The following is an 18,760-nucleotide window of genomic DNA, read 5'->3' on the forward strand; positions in this document are numbered from 1 at the left end:
AAAGGACAGTAACCATTATCCAGTTAATAGAGTTATTAACTAGAGCCAAATTGGCTCAATAATCTGAAAGCAATAGGGAGTAGCTCAGAAATTCTTTGACCACCCACACACTGTGAAGGACTTGAAGGGTAGTCACATAAATGGTCTACAGAAAAGCAGACAACATTAATAATACAACACACAGCATATTTAAATCTTATGCATTGGCTTGACTATGAGACACTTGGCGTATGTATCTCTCTTGGAAGATTTCTTCTCAGCAGCCTCCTACTAGTATCAGCTCCTAGGAGCAGCGAACTTATGCCTGGATACTAACATATTAACAAAAGTGTATTATTATTTAATATAAAGGGTAAATATATGTTATCTGCATTTCATAAATTTCTTGTATTACACAGAGGTATTTAATATTCGTGTAATAGAAGTATTTTACGATATATTTTCTACAAGAACCTAGGTTTAAGATCTAACCATTTGTTTCTAATAAATAAGATTTTATAGGGGTCCCTAAATATGTTATTGTTTATCATTATATAAGATAGAACAGAAATCAACAGTAAACATCAGTTATTTAAAAAATCATGTAGGGGCTTCCCTGGTGGCGCAGTGGTTGAGAGTCTGCCTGCTGATGAAGGGGACATGGGTTTGTGCCCCGGTCCAGGAGGATCCCACATGCCGCAGAGCGGCTGGGCCCGTGAGCCATGGCCGCTGAGCCTGCGCGTCCGGAGCCTGTGCTCCACAATGGGAGAAGCCACAACAGTGAGAGGCCCGCATACCGAAAAAAAAAAAAAATTCATGTAGCATTAAACTTATAGTTTGGATGATTAATAATATAGTCCCACAGCCATGACAATGAACAAAAATAGAAATTTCTAGGAAAGCAGTCTATTCCAAAAGGTAGAAGGCTAAATTAGTAAGACTTTCAAGGTCAGTAAATAATCAAATTCTCTTCCTGTTTACAAGATTCAAAGGGCCATTATGCTGCAGAATTTCCACATCAGAAGACAGTAACTGACTAAATTTGCAAGTTACCTGAAGTTAGCTTTCAAACCATAGTCCCTTACTTTGTTTTCAAGATACCATGCTATGTTAAGACAAAAGTTTGTTTTCACCCTCAATTTGAACCAACCTAGATGAGAGAGAGAGCCCAAGCCCACTGCCCAATTGGTGTAACAAAGCACCAGAAAAAAAGAACTTAAATAGCAATTGAAGGGATTTAACTGAGACATAAAAGAAGAAATTCTTAGCAGTAGAGAATTGTTAAGTGTTAGGATGGGTCAGGTAGGAAAGAATAAATTTTCTTGCAAAAGCAGATTTTAATTTGTCTAGAATGTCTAAGTACAATCCTGCCAGAAGGTAAGAGGATGAATTCTCAGGGTCTTGCTGACTAATTATTTGCTTTAGCAAAACTGACAAGTAACTCAGAATTATAAGCACCTAATATTTATTAAACATGAGGTATCCTGCATTTTTAAAAATAGATACTCTAAAGACCAAGTCCCTGTTTTCAGTAAGCAGGTATCCTTCAAATGTGAGGGATGTGGGGTAGAGGAAATGATGTTACAGCACTACTGCTTTGTGATAGTCTAAACAAATGACTACTTAATAAAATGAATGAATGCTTTATGCAATAAAAACACTGTAACAATTTGGTAGGTGCAAAAATCGGGGCTAAATACCAAACAGAGACAAAGTCTTCAGAAGGAAAAAAAGCGATTATAACCAGATGCATGAATCAAGATCCCCTGCTGGACACTGAACTGAGTCATATAGGCTGATACCAATTTTCACTGTAGGAATGAATGGAGAGAGCAAGAGTGGGTGACATTAAAGATGGCTGGTTTATTTAAGTCCTTCATTTTTCCATGTATCTATCAATAATCATTCCCAATCCCTTTAACAGAACTGTAAAAGCTCTCCACGATACTATATTCCACCAACATAAATTCTCTCAATTCTTTTGTTTCCCAGGAGTTCTCCTTCCCAATACACTCTGTCTGGTATACTGGACTGATTCCTCTCTGTGTGAGCTGCATACCTCTCTTCCTGGGATTTCCTCATTCATATATGCATCAAAATTTCCTTTTTTCTCAATCTGATCTGTTGTTATTGCTCGCTAGCCACCTGTGGGAGGTCTTATCTTTAGAAGTTTTCTAATAGAAGATACATGGAAAGTAAATTTTGATAATCATGTATGTCTGGAAATGTCTTTCTTCTATCCTCAGACTGATTGAAAGATTGGCTGCATACAGAACTATGCATGGAAAATGCTTTATTCCAAAGTTTTAAAGAATCATCTTCCAACTTCCAGTCTTGCTATTGAGAAGTCCTATGACAGTCTAGTTATGAGCCATCACGCACAAGCCATTTTTCTAAGAGATATAGATCCTTCTCTTTATTTCTGACATTTGGACATGTGATATTGCCTTGGAGTGTTTTCTCAACCACTTTGCTGAGTGCTTCATGGGCCCTTTCATTCTAGGAACTCATATCCTTCCCTTCCTAAAAAAGTCCTCTCTTATTTCTTTGATATTTATCATCATCTGATTCCTTGCTCCTTTTTCTTTTTTCTGAACCTCCTATTAACTGAATATTGAACTTTATCTCTTTTGTTTTCTACTGTCAAAATTACATCATTGTTTTCTTTTAATGCTTCAATTTTTTAACTATTATATTTTTAATTTTAAAGAACTCTTCCTCATTCCCTGATTGTTTCTTTGATTTATATAATACTGTTTCTGTTTGATGATTACACCACTTTCTCTTATCTCACTGAGAATATTACAGTTTTATGATGCATTCTTCCATTCTCTGCATGGACTCTGTTTTCACTGATTTTTATTTGTTTGTGTCTCCTTCTCTCATGTTGACATTTTTACCCAAATTTCTAGTGGTCCTCAACTGCTCACGATAGAGTGAGAAATTTAAAAACTAATCTAAAACTCTGCGTATGGGCTGGGCTCATGAATTCATGGGCTGCCCTATAAGTTAGTAGAGTTTCAAGCCAAATTATTATAAAGAGATTCTCAAATGTTTGATTCTGGCAATCACAATGCTTCCACTATAGGAGTCTCCAAGGAAAGAGATGGACATTCTCATCATTAGATATACAGATATTTACTTAAGCCCCCTGTTTTCAGGAAGGAAGTTCATCCCACTTCTACTTTGCCTAGGATCCCTGATTCAAAAATCCCTTCCAAGTCAGTTTCTCTGGAAAATAAGACATAATTGGTCCTTCACAGCTGGGGAAGAAGTACCTGCCTGACTGTTAGAAATGAGAGGTCATCTGATGTTTCCAAATGCTTCTTTCACAAAAATAAACAATGTGCTTGATTTTGTCTCCCCCAAATTTCACCTTTCACAGAACCTGGTGTCTCTAATCCCTTAGAATCTGTGAGACTTTCCAAGGTCCAGTGGGGACAAAGTGACCTTCTCCTCTCTGGTATCCTTCTCTATAGATATCTAGGGTTCTATGTCTGCTCTGCCAAATCATTCATTTCTCATCCATCTGCTTTCCACCTGAATGTTGATGTCATATATCAGCGACTGTTGTTTTCACTCCTGTAGATTTTCACCCATCTTATTCCTTTCTGTTATCTTAGTTGGGTTTCAGAAGGTAGTGCATGCTTTCAATGCACTAAATTTAACCAGACTTTAACTCTGTCTGTTCAACTGTGAAATGATGAAGAAAGATAATGTCTACAGACTTTCAGATGCCAAAATATAAATCTCAGAGTTAAGACAACCTTGTATGTAGGGAGAGCTTGAGTAGTGATTTTAGTTGTGGACAGAAAGGGAAAATCTATAGAAATGATCACTGTTTTCCTACCTCTGAGAAAGGAGCAGCCAAAGTCAAAGAACTTTGACCTCCAGGAATGTACGCTACTCTCACAGAGACAGTGCCAGCAGGGAGAAAGCAAGGGGAAAGATTCAAGGAAAGCCAAGACGACAACTTTGAATGCATTAGCATTTACAGTGTTCTCTCCAGCCCAGGTTCAAGGACAAAGGAAGATTCAAGAGCACAGGAAACGTATGATCTGACTAAAGAAAATAATAGCAATGAACAGGGCAGGAGCAGAGATGGTATACAGAAATAGTTGTGGCAGGACACTGGGACTCTGGAAAATGAAAACAAACAAAACTAAAGGAGGCATCAATAAAGATCAGGAACAATCAATTCTAACTATGTTAAAAACCCAAAGGTTACAGAGGTGGCCATTCAATTTTCAAGAGAAAGTCAAAGAATATTTTTTTATTCAAGAATCTAAATAGCTAGTGAGAAGGAGATTTAACAACACTCCAAGGGTCTGCATTTGGAAGAGTTCCACATGCTCATTTTCATTGTATTTTCCCTTATTTTGCATTACAAAACATGCTCAATTTTGAAAACTCCAGATGCAAGCATAAAATATTTTATGTAGTCCCTTTCTCTGGGAACATAGGTAATAATCAACAAAGCTTTGGAAAAGCAGAATTTTTTTATAAAAGATAGCTACTGTCACAGATTTGGGATTGTTTTATTTACTAATTCATTCATTCTATCACACAACTAATATTTCTGAGTGCCTACTATGTGCTAGGCATATAGGGATTAAAACATTAACAGAGGGCTTCCCTGGTGGCGCAGTGGTTGAGAGTCCGCCTGCTGATGCAGGGGACATGGGTTCGTGCCCCGGTCCGGGAGGATCCCACATGCCGTGGAGCGGCTGGACCTGTGAGCCATGGCCGCTGAGCCTGCGCGTCTGGAGCCTATGCTCCGCAACGGGAGAAGCCAAAACAGTGAGAGGCCCACGTACCGCAAAAAGGAAAAAAAAAAAAAACATTAACAGAAAAGTTTCAAAAGAACTCACCATAATTTTGATAGTGGGAAAAAAGAACACAAGAGCAAGGTATTCTATGAAATGAAAAGTTATTTTCAGGAAAACATACAACTTGGAATATAACATTTCTTGTACCTAAAAATCAGGTATTGCTATAAAACTCCCTATAGTACAACTGTATAGATACCTTTTAAAGAGGTATCTTGCAGGAATCCTTTGAAAACATTTTCAAAATGCATATACTAGGCACTTCTGCATTTGAAAAGAGCTGTGAATTTAGCAGCTCCTGCACAGACACAGGTTTATACAATAGCAAACTGGTAGAGAAATAGCCAGAGAAAAACAAACTCGAGATGAAACAGTGTATGTCAGATCAAAAAGTTCTGGGCTTCAAAAATGGAATATTTGACAACTGCAAACAGACAGGATGACTCTGTATAATTAGTACTTTACTTCTGATACAAAAAAGTGACCACGGGCTTCCCTGGTGGCACAGTGGTTGAGAGTCCGCCTGCCGATGCAGGGGACACGGGTTCCTGCCCCGGTCTGGGAAGATCCCACATGCCGCACAGCGGCTGGGCCCGTGAGCCATGGCCGCTGAGCCTGAGCGTCCAGAGCCTGTGCTCCGCAACGGGAGAGGCCACAGCAGTAAGAGGCCCGCATACCACAAAAAAAAAAAAAAAAAGTGACCATGACCTAGCCCACTGAATGCCTGGATCAAATATTTGTCGGGTGAATTAATGAATTAAATACCAATGCACTAGAAATCTGTGTGGATCACTGTGATAAAGAAGCAGCACATCAAGGAATCATGGAAATCCAAAAACATAAAAGATTACAGGAACTACCAAAGCCAGTTTTCTCTAAATTGTTACCATAACATTAAACCCACATTATTTACAGTTGCTGCACACATACTTAGGCTTAACCAACTATATAAATAATTTACTTGCTCCATGGTTTGAGTTCCCTTTTTTTTAATAAATTTTCTTGTCATCTTTATAAATGCCCAAGTTAAAAATATTCTTCCAGTTAATGCTAAGAGGAGCCATCTAAATGGGTAGACCTGCAGACAGTCACGATCAGGTGGACTAGAAATTTTGATTCAGCTTGACTGTGATGGGGTCTAGGAATTTGCCCTTTACAAGGAAGGAAGAATGGGGAATAACTCTGAAGAACAGTGCCTTATAGCAGGGGCAATCTACACCTGAGACCCTTTTTTTAAACTTACAGACTCCTCCCAAATTATGATACAGAATGCTGGCTCAGCCAAAATAAAATGGTTTTAAAAATGAATTTAGTTCCAAGTTTTGTTTATACTAGCATGGAGGTACAACTGATAGATAAAGGAAACAGTAGACAATAGGATCAAATTCCTGGTTGTGGAACCACAGCAGTATTCAATCTTAACCATGCAACAGGAATTTATTTTAGCATCGTTCTTCCATATATCATCATGACGTCATTCTTATCCGCTTGAGCATAGTATTTGATACCATTTTGTTTCAGTGGACTTGAGTTCCAGTTTTGACTTGAGTTCTGAGCAATGTAACCTTATTTTTCTTCTCTGTAAATTAGGTATAGGGCAAATTAAATGAGTATGTGTGTAAAATATTTAGCAGAGTGCTAATACCAGCTTAACTAAAAACAATTCATCACCTATGTACTACTAGTAGTAGTAGTAATAATGTTTCTTATCTTATATAAATCATATGGCAATTAATTTGTGAGAAAGAGAAAAATGAAGCCAACCTATCAACTTCCTTTTATAAAAAAAGCAACAGATATGGAATGTGAAGGAAAAGGGACTTTCTGAAATCAATATGCTAAAGAGAAAAATTAACATTAAAGTCAGAAAAAATGATTTGACTGGGGGATGAAGATTTAGCCTTGTCTTGATAAGAGATACAAACAATGTTGAAGTAACCAAACAGTGTCAAGGATCCTTTAAGTATCACTTCTGAAATTCCACCAAGAGCAGACCAATTTTTTTTAAATGTACCACTTTATCAAAATAACCTGAACTACCTCATTCCCATAGAATGCTACCTCATTGCTCACCTCATACCTGCAAACATTAAATCAGGCTTCATCCATTCACGATTTTTTTTCCCCTGAAACACTGAGTTCCTGTAATTTCCTGGTGTTAAATGGGAACACAATGAAGAAACACCTCTCTACCTTCATGGGAATCTAATTCTAGCCAAGTGATTAAACAAATGATTATCAAAATATTGCAAATTGTGACAAGTAGAAACATAAATAAAAACTTTAGATCAAACAGTTTTTGAAAGGTGTGGTATAAGTAAGTGGCAATACAAGCATAGAGTGACTAAAGAAAGACGGCACTCAAAGAATGTGACTATTATTGGTACAAATGGATTTATCACAGAATTTAGGTCTTAACAGAAGACTTTGGCAACAGTTACCAATGCAGTTCTATAAATTAAGAAAAAAGATGACTCAGTGACACAAGACCTATTGATTACTGTTTAAGAAAGAGCAGGGCAGGACTTCAGAAACGGAAAGCTCTTAACACTGTTGAATTCAGACCATAAAATATTTGTGGGGAATTTATTGCAAAGACAAACGGTTATATCCACCACAATGATATGTGAGATCCGAATCTGTGCAATAAAAGGAAAATGGCTGAGTGCCTAGTCTCTTCTATAGAATTAGTAGAACACACTAAAAGGGTAAGGTGGTTTAGTTACATTGGGTAAATGCTTTTTACTAAAGACAACATCCTATATATTCAGTCATAGTATACATATAAGAGTAGCCATCCAAATGTGGGAGATATATGAGAATAATATTTAGCAATGTGATCAGTAATCCAATAAAAATGGGTGGAATTGATAGGATATAAATATCAGCATACCTGTGGCAGATACAGATGCATGGTTATAGGTTTCCACTGTACGCAGTGTCAACAGATGGAGATACATACTTTTTACACAGCACCATCCTTAAATGATTATGGAATGCCATTGATAAAGACATCAGAATACTGAAGCCCATTATAGATATTCGGTTGCCACTATTCTCTCTGCATTACAGATACTCTCTATGACCTGGAGTGCTTATCCAAAGGTGGGTTCATAACCATTACTTGCATTTTTTTTAAATGCCCAGATGAACAGTAGTCTAGAATAAACAAGGGCCATTCAGCCTACAGTATGAATTCCAATGTTCTCCTACAGTCACAAAGACCCCGGAAATTACAGCATCCTCTCTGGATCTCTAGATTCTAGTGAGAGGCCCTGAGAGACATGCCTCACAGATCACTTCTAATTCAGAACTTTACCTGTTAAATTAAGGATCCCTAAATCTAGATTCTAGCACAGGACACAGGAAAATATTAGCAGGCTTCAAGTTTCTACAACAAACCTGAATCCAGAGAAGAAAACCTTGGCAAGAATAAAGCCTCCCAGCCCAACTCACTTCAAATGCAAACAATCAGAATCCGTTTAACAAACGCTTGTTAAACCTGTGTTTCACTTAAAATACAATGGTGAACCAGACAATTGTTGTCCATAGCTTAGTTCTAGTCTTGTGAAGGAAATGGAGACACAGTGAAGAATCCTCAATACCATATGACAGGACCCATGACATAGGTGATCACAGACTGTTTGGAATGCACAGAGGCAGAGTTCTCAACCCAGATATGAGGATCAGAAAAGGCTTTTCTTGTGTAAAAACACCTAGGCTGGAAGCAAAAGGTTGAAGAGTTAAGCAGACAAGACAACTGAAGCAGAGAGAAGAGTATTCCAGGCAGAGAGAGCAGCATGTGCAGAGACCTGGGTGTGAGAAAGAGCAAGCAGTTAGCTCAGGAGAGCTGTAGCACAGCCTCAGAGGGGAGGGGAGTAACCTGAAGACTAGGAGGAGCCAGATCTCTGACTTCAAGTGAGAAATAATGGTTTTGATTAATTAATAATAAAATAAAGAAATAATAAAATACATACCCTAAAAATAAATCACCTGTCTCCAAATCTCTCTCTTCACAACATTTTGAAGTTGTCATGTAGACTCAGAATACAACGACCAAGAGAGAAGCATCATATCAGATAAACGTCAGAACTACACACAAAATATTTTTAAGTTAAATTTATCAAGTCATGCCTAAGACTGTTCCCTCAAGTAAATTACTTTAAAATATTTTTGGGTACATATACCTTACTACCAACTATTAAGTATCATATCTGTTTTGAGTCTATTTTTTACAGACTCAATTTAATTCTAAATATATATAAATTTATTGACCATTTAATATGGCCAGTTGTAGTGTAAAAGAGGAAGAATACCTAAAAATATGAGGAAGGTTGAACTGTTATTACCCTTGTTAAAGAGGGAACATTAGAAATGAACCAAAGGAAGGACAGATTTTGCCAGTTTTAGAAGGGACAGAACTCGTAAGGTGACCAACTGTTCATGTTTTGTGTTTTGTTTCATTTTGCTTTATTTTTCTGTTTGTTTTTATGTCAGAGATTCTTAAACTTAGTATATTAATATGTACATGTACCACGAAGCTCCGAGGTGAAGTTACAATCTGATTTGGTCATGAAACCATAGATACTTTCTCTCTGTGAATATTTTATGAGGTAAATTTGCTCTAGAGCTTTGCTTCTCAAAGTATGATCTGTAGTCCAAGAGCATTTGCATCATGGGAGCTTGTTAGAAATTCAGAATCATAGGCCTAACCTAAGACATACTAAATTATTAAACTTTCAAAAGCACTGGTCTAGAGAAGGAGTCAGAAAGCTTTATCTGTAGAAGGCCAGAAAGTAAGTATCTGTGGCTGCATGGACCACACAGTCTCTGTCACAACTATTCAACTCTGCTATTTTCGCATGAAAGCAGCCAGAGACAATATGTAAATTAGTGGAACTGGCTATGTTCCAATAAAACTTTATTAACAGAAACAGGTGGCAACAAAAATTTGGCCCTAGGTAGTTTGCCAACCCCCGTTTTAGATGGAAAATAAGGGCAATAAATGAAAAAATATATGAGTAATCTATTAAAGAAGCCATAGAAAGCAGCTTTTAAAGGAGTGTGACCAAAGTCTCAGTCTAATTTTGCAGCAGTTAAGATGGTCAGAAACTAGAAATGGGGTGCAGATTGAATGTCACTGTAGCCACTTCGGCTATAAGTATTGTGGCCTGAATTAGAGTGATGGTAGTGAAAACGTAAAAGTGAGAATAAAGGAGAAATCCCATAGGTCAAAGAATCTGATCAGATGTAGGGTTAAGTCAAAATTACTGGATGCAGGGAGTCAACATTCTTTTTTAGCACCTGGAAGAGAAGGAGTACCATTGCCAAGGACTGGATTACCCAAAGAAAATGGTGGTACTGGATAAAAACAGTCATGTTTTACATGTTGAGTATAATTGGCTGATATTTTATCTAAGGAAAGATATCTTGGAGGCAGTTTGATGCTAGGTCAAGGGACATATGTCAAAGTGAGCTGGAAATTATCCATGTAAAAAAGAGAATACCTACTGAGCCAGATCCATGAGTTTGGAAGGGGGAAGCAAAGGAAGCTTAAAGAAAGAACCTTGGGAAAGGCCTGCATTTAGAAGGAGATGACAGAGAAAGCAGGAAAGTAGAAATAGTTCAGGAAAGCACAAGCCAACAGAGTAAATTCAAGAAGAAAGGGGAAAATGAATATAGCAGAAAATTTGTGATGCTAAGGTGCTTATTTACGTTTAAAACACTGAAAAATAAGTGCTGTCAACAAGGTTTTCCTATGTGCTGCCATAGCAGTCAATATTCTAACACTATATCGCCAAGGTTGACCAAAGCAGGAGCCAGACAGCATGGCTTTACATTTCTGAAAAAATCAAATTCACTTTCTTTTGCTCACAATGCACTTTTTTTTTAAACAAACCCTTACCATTAACTATCCTCCTATTTTCCTTGAATCTTATCAATACAATTCAGAATATTCAGAGAAGGAAAGTTGAGCAAGGGCCAGAGATGGTGTGACAGATAATGGCAGGAACAGAACATCTTAGATCAACTTAGGTATAAACTATAAACATTGCTGAATAAACTTCTATGAATTCGTTCCAATATCTTGGACCAACAGGTTTACAATATGCAACAGGTTCTTGGAATTAGAATAAAAATGATCTTTGCTGTATTTTCTATTTTGAGTTTATATTGAAAATGTGTATTTTAATCAAGAGAGCTAACTGATATCAATTTATAAATGATGTAACCATTTTTTTCACTAAACACTTTTTTTCTTAGCATCATAATGGATTGTACATATCAACAGGTAAGCTGTGACTAATCAATACTAAGTAAGGTGAGAGCGTGGGCTTTCTCACTTGAGATTTTCAATTGGATATCATCAACAGCTGCATTCACCTTTCCTTTGTTTTCTGCATGCAGATACAACATCACTCTCTAATTGGCAATTGTATCCTAGTTTTACTATACAAACAGTAAAAAGAGTAATAATAATAATAGCTTATGTTGATTAAGGGCTTATTATGTGGCAGGAGCTCTTAGAAGAGCCTACATGTATTAACTCATTTAAACCTTACCAGTTTTGCAGAGAGCAATTATTACCTGGAAGGTGTCTTAAAGATCATCAAGTCCCCCAAATGTTTCGATGTTTCTTTTCCATGCTATATTGCCATATATTGGCACTGGTCAGTAGGCTCAGCCCAAGCAGCTGACATCGGAGGCATGGCTTTTGCTCAGTGGGTTCTGGCCAGCAACACAAATGTTGAGCTGCATATATGTTGATCAATTCAAGCCCATGAAGCACATGTGTAATTGGCCAGATCAGCTTAAGAAGTAATCAGTTCATTTTCCCAGTCTGACATGATTCAGGGGTAACATCTACACCTTTAAGGGGTATGGAAAGATGCCCAGAAACAACCAAGTGAATGGTAGCAAATGCACAGAATTTAGTTTTATTCCTACCTGTGCTTACTTAACTGTTTAACTGAGTACTGATAGCTTCAGAAGTCAGCACAATGTAAAGTTAGTCTGACAGGCAGAGTTGAGATTAAACATACTTAATGCTGCTTGTGGCTGGAATTTTAGAACTACCAACTAAGCTCCCTCACTACTCTTAAATTGTTTAAAAGATTTATTCTGCTTACATTTTATGTTTGTAACTAGTCCCTATCCCAAGTCTTTGTGTTCCTTTTTTCGCTAAGATCAGAGAACAAGCTTTATATCCTCTGTTCCTCAATCAGACAGTGCCTACACCACTGACATCTGTTTCCTTTGCTTCTTTATGCACATACATCAAAAACTGTAGTTGACAGAAACAGACTTTTGAGGAACATCACTGATCCCAAAATAAAATGCAGGTGATTTCAGCCCCTATATGACCCCTTCCTTACATCTGTGATCTATCATCTCCCAGGTGTCAGTTACTGACTGAAGAAATAAAAACAACATTTAAATGATGGCTTTCAGACTTAATTCACAGTGGCAAATAAAAAATATATGGTTAAAAGATCAGTTTCATTATATATAGAACTTCGCTTTTCAACCATATTAAAGATACAAAAACAAAAATAAATGGTCTATGCATAATAAATGCAGTTTTGATCCTACTAGATACAAAACCGTCAAGGAAATTCAATTTGCTCCATAAATCATGACACAGTATGTAATGCCTATAATTTCTAGTTTTCTTTAAAAGAAGAGAAACCAACATTAAAATGCTGGGTGCTACACTAGGGTATTTGCATATATTAGTTCACTTAATGCTCACATAAACCTTAGAAGGCTGGCATTATAACCCTCGTTTTACAAATGAAGAGAGTGAATTTCAAAGAAGTAAAATAACTTGCTCAAAACCATAAAGCCAGAAAATGGCATGGACAGAATTTGAACCTAAATCTTCTGGCTTCATTTTTCCCTTTTGCCATTCTTCCTGTAAGAAACAACTCTCTACGTGCTGTACTTGAGTATGTACAGAAAAGATGGAAGAGGGAAGAGTGGCAGAGAGTTAGAAATGGAGAATTGTGGCCTTGAACAAACAATATATTCATTTTCCATTTTCTGCACTATTTAAATACAAACTAATCACACTGGTTTCATGGGCAAAACTTAGTTTGGACGATTACAAAAATGTTTCTGTGGGGACTGAGTAAGACAGCTGCTTTAATTCTAAACTGCTTTCTACTATTTCTACTTCCTAGTAGATAATAGAGGAAAGTTAAGTATACAGCAGTCACTGACTTCAAATTAAGTGGTAATGAATGCAGATTTCCATGAAGATTCCACGAGTTAGTAATTACAGTTTTATTGCAATTCGAAATGGTGAAATAAACTCAGTCTCCACTGTCCCATACATGTAATTGATGAGTTAATTTGTCTTCAGCAATCTCGCTGTTCTAATATTTCTCCATTGATGCCATGAAAATTAATAGGATGCAAAACGTATACAATTATACCCACTAAAAAAAACCACTGTACAATACCAGGGAGGCATATTTATTTCATCTGTGGATGGTACAGGGTCACCATCTTTTTCTTCCCCTTTCCCAGTGACATTTTCAGATTTGACATTCTGTGACATTTTCAGTTTAATATTGCTAATACCCTGGCTGTAGAATTAAAAGTACACCCTGAGGAAGGGTTGAATGCAGACACATCAGAAAAATATAACTACTTTTTCCCCTCTAACAAATGTTTATTTGTAAACAATATACTATACACACTAAGAAGCATAGAACAACTCTATTTATCCTTGATTTTTTTTGCAGGGTATGAGGGTATGGGTGGTCAGTTCTAGGTTCCCAGGGGTTGACTCTTTGTTGGAATATTGATGCACAATGTGAGACCCTACCAGCGTGTTACCCAGGGACTATATGATAAATGTCTAAAGTAAAGATTGAATGAAAGGTGCTTGACATATAGCAGGTGAGGCATCTTAACCTAAAGACAGCTGAAGGAAGGTATTTACAATTATTTTTCAGGAGCCACAGGAGTCCTTACACTATATATCCCTAACTGATGAATAAGCCACAATGTTAATTGAATGTTGATGCTCAGTGACATTTATATAGGGTTCTGTTTGATGAATGAAAGGTTAGATTCATTTTTTTTAAATGTAGTTGATAAGCTCTGTCTGACTGTCCCTTGGCAATACCTGTGGACTCCAAATGCAATCCAAGGATGCCACTCACCTCCTCCCTAGCCCAGGCACTGCTTACTTCCCTTCATCCAGGCAGTACAATTTTTCACTGGGAAGGGGAATATCCTTATAAGATTCAACCATGGCAACTGAGTAAAAGAAACACAGACATTATCAGAGCTATATCTGGCTTATATTTATCATTTTCCAATGCCAAGTAAGATACTCACCTGCCAATTGATCCAACCTTCCTTTTCCCCACTACCACTAGCCCACAGTCTATTTGAAGAACTAAACCCTTCCCCAACCTCCAAATATGGACATTTCTATGAGTGATATTTGGACATAAGATGGAGACAAAGGACCTGGAGTGAACCCAGAGAAAAACTGGATCTACCAGGTCAAGTGACAAAACAAAACAGCTTTTGGGTATTTTTCCCTCAGATTTATTGAGGTATAACTGACAAATAAAACTGTATATATTTAATGTGTACAATGGGATGATTTATGTATGTTTGAAATGACTACCAAAATCAAGCTAATTAATACATCCATTACCTCACATGGTTATTACCTTTTTATGTGTATGGTAAGAACTTAAGATCTACTCTACTAGCAAATTTCAAGTATACAGTAAAGTATTATTAACTATAGTCACCACGCTGTATATTAGATCCTGAGAACTTATTCACCTTATAGGTGAAAGTTTGTACCCTTTGACCAACTCTGGAAATCAGAATTTGTACCTAAATCCACTCTGATGCTTGTTCTAAGTGTCCCTGGCTGGCCTGAGTGCTCTGCTTTAGGGTCTTCAAATTACACCATGGCACAGACAAAAGGTTTTCTCAGTAGCCCCACCTCTGGCTATATACACAGAAGAATTTAAAGCAGGAACACAGATATTTGTACATCCACATTCATAGCAGCATTATTCACAATAGCCAAAAGGTGGAAGCAATCCAACTGTCCATACATGAATGGATAAACAAAATGTGGTATATACCTACGATGAAATATTATTTGGCCTTAAAAAGGAAGGAAATTCTGACTCATGCTACAACATGGATGAACCTTGAGGACATGATGCTAAGTGAGATGAACCAGACATAAAAGGACAAGTTTTCTGTCATTCCACTTCTATGAGGAGCCTAGAGTAGTCAAATTTTCAGAGAGACAGAAAGTAGAAAATGGCTGCCACGGGTTTGGGGGAATGAGAGTATGGGGAGTTACTGTTTAACTGGTACAGAGTTTTAGTTTTAAAGGATGAAAAGAGTTCTGGAGACGGATAGTGGTGATAGTTCTACAACAATGTGAATGTACTTAACTGTATACTTTAAAAAGTTATGATAGCAAATTTTATGTTGTATTTCACAATTTTTTTTTAATTTTTAAATGAATGAAAAAATTGCTTAGCAAACTGATAGTGGAAAGAATTCACCTTATTGATAAAGGGTATACAAAAAAACCTACAAAAACATTATATTTAATAGTGAAATGTTGAAAGATTCACAAAGTAAAACAAATCAAACCTATTGTTTGAGTTGAAATAGGAAAAATAAGACATTGTTCATATGACTTAACTGTGTTTAGAGAGAAACATGCAAATTCTACAACTAAATTATTAGCATAAATTAATGAGTTTACAAAAGTTGCATGATATAATGCAAGTATGTAAACACTGATTGCATTTCCATGTAGCAACATCAAGTATTAAGAAATAAAACATAAAAAGATGTCATTGATAATGTCACAAAAATTCAAATAACTAGGAATTAATCCATCAAAAGATATATGATACCTCTACACAGAATTATGAAACATTGAGAAATAAGACCTAATAAACAGAATGATGAACTATGTTTATTGATAGAAGATTCAATACTGTAAAGATATAAATTCTCCTGCTAATTTATAGATTCTATCCCAATCAAAATCTCAACAGGTTGTGTGTGGGTATTTATATATTGACATGTAGATTCCATAATGTATTTGGAAATACCAATGTCCAGAACAACCAATATAATCTTTAAGAAATTTGATAGACTTATTGTACCAAATGTTGCAACTTATTTTAAAGCTACAGTAATTTTTAAAGTATGGTATTTGGGAAGAGATATAGAAAAACAGAGTAGAAAGCCCAGAAACAAACCCATGAAAATACTGCTATCCACTGCTGATGAGAATGAAAAATGGTACAACCACTTTGGAAAATGGTTTGGTCTCACCCAATAAAGTTGAAGATATGCAGACTCTATTACCTAGCAATTACACACCTGATTATATACCCAACAGAAATCTGTGCAATTGTATACCACAGGACACAAATAAGAATGTTCATTGCCACACTGTTTGTAAGAGTCTAAAACAAGAAAATGCCAAACATTAACCAACAGTATAAACAGTTTTTTAAATATGTATAATCACACGAAGGAATAGCATACATCAATGAAAATAAATAGTCATATGTGACATCAAGGTCAACCTCAGAAAGGTAACATATAGAAAAATAAGCCAGACATAAAAGAATACATACTGTATAATTCCATTTAAATAAGTTTAAAAAATAGGTAAAACTAAACTCTAGTGTTTAGCAATGCATACCTAGATGATGAAATCATAACAAGTAAGGAAATGGGGGCTTCCCTGCTGGCGCAGTGGTTGAGAGTCTGCCTGCCGATGCAGGGGACATGGGTTCGTGCCCCGGTCCAGGAAGATCCCACATGCCACGGAGCAGCTAGGCCCGTGAGCCATGGCCACTGAGCCTGCGCATCCGGAGCCTGTGCTCTGCAATGGGAGAGGCCACAACAGTGAGAGGCCCGCGTACCGCAAAAAAAAAAAAAAAAAAGTAAGGAAATGATTAATATTAGGAGGAGACGCGCTAATGATTGGGAAGAGTTATGAGGGGGCCTTCTGCTACCTTGGCAGTGCTCAATGACTTAACATTACTTGTATAAAGGGAGATGACTTTGTGACAAACAAGTTAAACAACTGTTTAATTTTGCTATATTTGACAATAAAATGGCTAAAAATTAATTGTAGAAAAATATGGATTATTCAAGTCGAATGTCAAAAGAATGCCTAAAAAGTATCTAAATCATATAGGGAAATATTAGTTTCTTCTACTAAAACCTTTTGTTATGTTTTATTACTGGTCCTCCTGGCTATTAGAGAGGCTAAGAGACACTGGCAGAAATTTATTGATACCTGAAAAACACTAAAGTCCTAAAATGCCATCAATTTTGCTCCAGGAATGGAGTTAGATTTCACAGTAAATAACTAGGAAGGAAGATTTGAATGTCTTCTGCTGCTACTCCTTTTCAATTCCTTAATTGTGAACAAACTTTTCTATTTCAAGGTCCAAACAGATGATTTTGAAACCCCCTTACTCCTCTTGTGTACAATATAACTTTCACCCCCAGAGCCACTTGAAGTGGGAGACCCCGGTTCTTGGTTTACAGAGGAGTTTACAGCACTGAGAGGCACCCAGTGTAGGGAACTTAGCCTACACATAAGCATGCAAGTCTTCAAGTTACACACACAGTTGACAGGGATGGGACAAGCCATGAATAGCAGGAAAGTTGTCAGAAATACGGAGCATTATGCTGCCACTCAACATATCCAGTTCATCACACACCTCCCCTGCCAGTGTGAAGAATATGGATTGCAAAGCAGATATTCTGTCCTACTATCCCTCCTCAGGCTTTATCCCTTCTGATACTGCTTATATGAGTCATGATCTGTTTAGTCCAAGACTTAGCACTACTCATCCTTCACAGTACAGGTCTACTCAAAGAGATGCTCAGCTACCATGCTGCTCCCCAAATGAAGGCAGGGCAAAGACTTCACGCACAAACCAACTGGCTGCCTCCAACACAGAAAGATTCATTGATGCTGTCCCAAGTTATGAAGAGAAATGGGGGATGGAGACCACAGCTTTCAGTCAACTAGAATAAATTTATAAAAGAACAGAAACAAAAGGAACGTATGTGTGCAGGTGCTAGGTGATATGATGTGTGGAACTGTGAGGGAGGAAGCACAAAAACAGAATTGATCACAGGCAACCAGCCATATGGAAATCAGTGGGTTATAATAACAGAAATCATCTTAGACAAGGCGGAGGGATGTGTGACTCAAATTTACAAACCCCCAGGTCTACACTGTATTCTGAAACAACAAGAGGGTAAAGTCAAGTAAAGAATGGCTTCATTTGTTCAACAACCAGAAATATGTCACTTTCTTCCGGGCAGCCCTACGGAGGGTTATACTGATCTGCTGTGCTGAGCAAACAGAGGGCTGCTCACCAACAGCATCTGCTGGGGACTTGAGAAAGCTGTTCTCGCTTAATAGATACCATTTTCCATTTTGATTTCTTCTGGTGTGTAAACTCTTAAAGAAATGATGCATTGCATGGAAATTCATCCACAGCTGAAAGTGCAAATAAGGAAAGAAAAACAAAATCATAAAAGACATTAAAAGGTACATTTCAGAAAGCAAGTGTACTCAGTTTCTTAGGCAATGAAGCATTCACATTTTCAATTTTAACAGAGAGGCAGAAAATATAAAAACAAAGTGATTCCCAGGGAAAAGATACACTTAACATGGCTGAGAAAAGTTGGCTATTTTTAAACTTTTCCCCTTAAGAAAAAGGGAAATTGTGTAGCTGTGGATTTCAGTTGTCTCCTGAGAGAGCTGGCATTCTTACAGTTTGGGTATGGGAGGCAAACGTTTGCTAAACTATTTGGGAAAGAAAGTGCCTATACGATAAAGCAGCAGGAAGCATGTACTGTGTTTACCATCCTATAACAAGAGCACCTTGTTATCCCGTGGTACC

The sequence above is a fragment of the Hyperoodon ampullatus genome (assembly GCF_949752795.1).
Source record: "Hyperoodon ampullatus genome assembly, chromosome: 6".
In the NCBI taxonomy this organism is placed as follows: Eukaryota; Metazoa; Chordata; class Mammalia; order Artiodactyla; family Ziphiidae; genus Hyperoodon; species Hyperoodon ampullatus.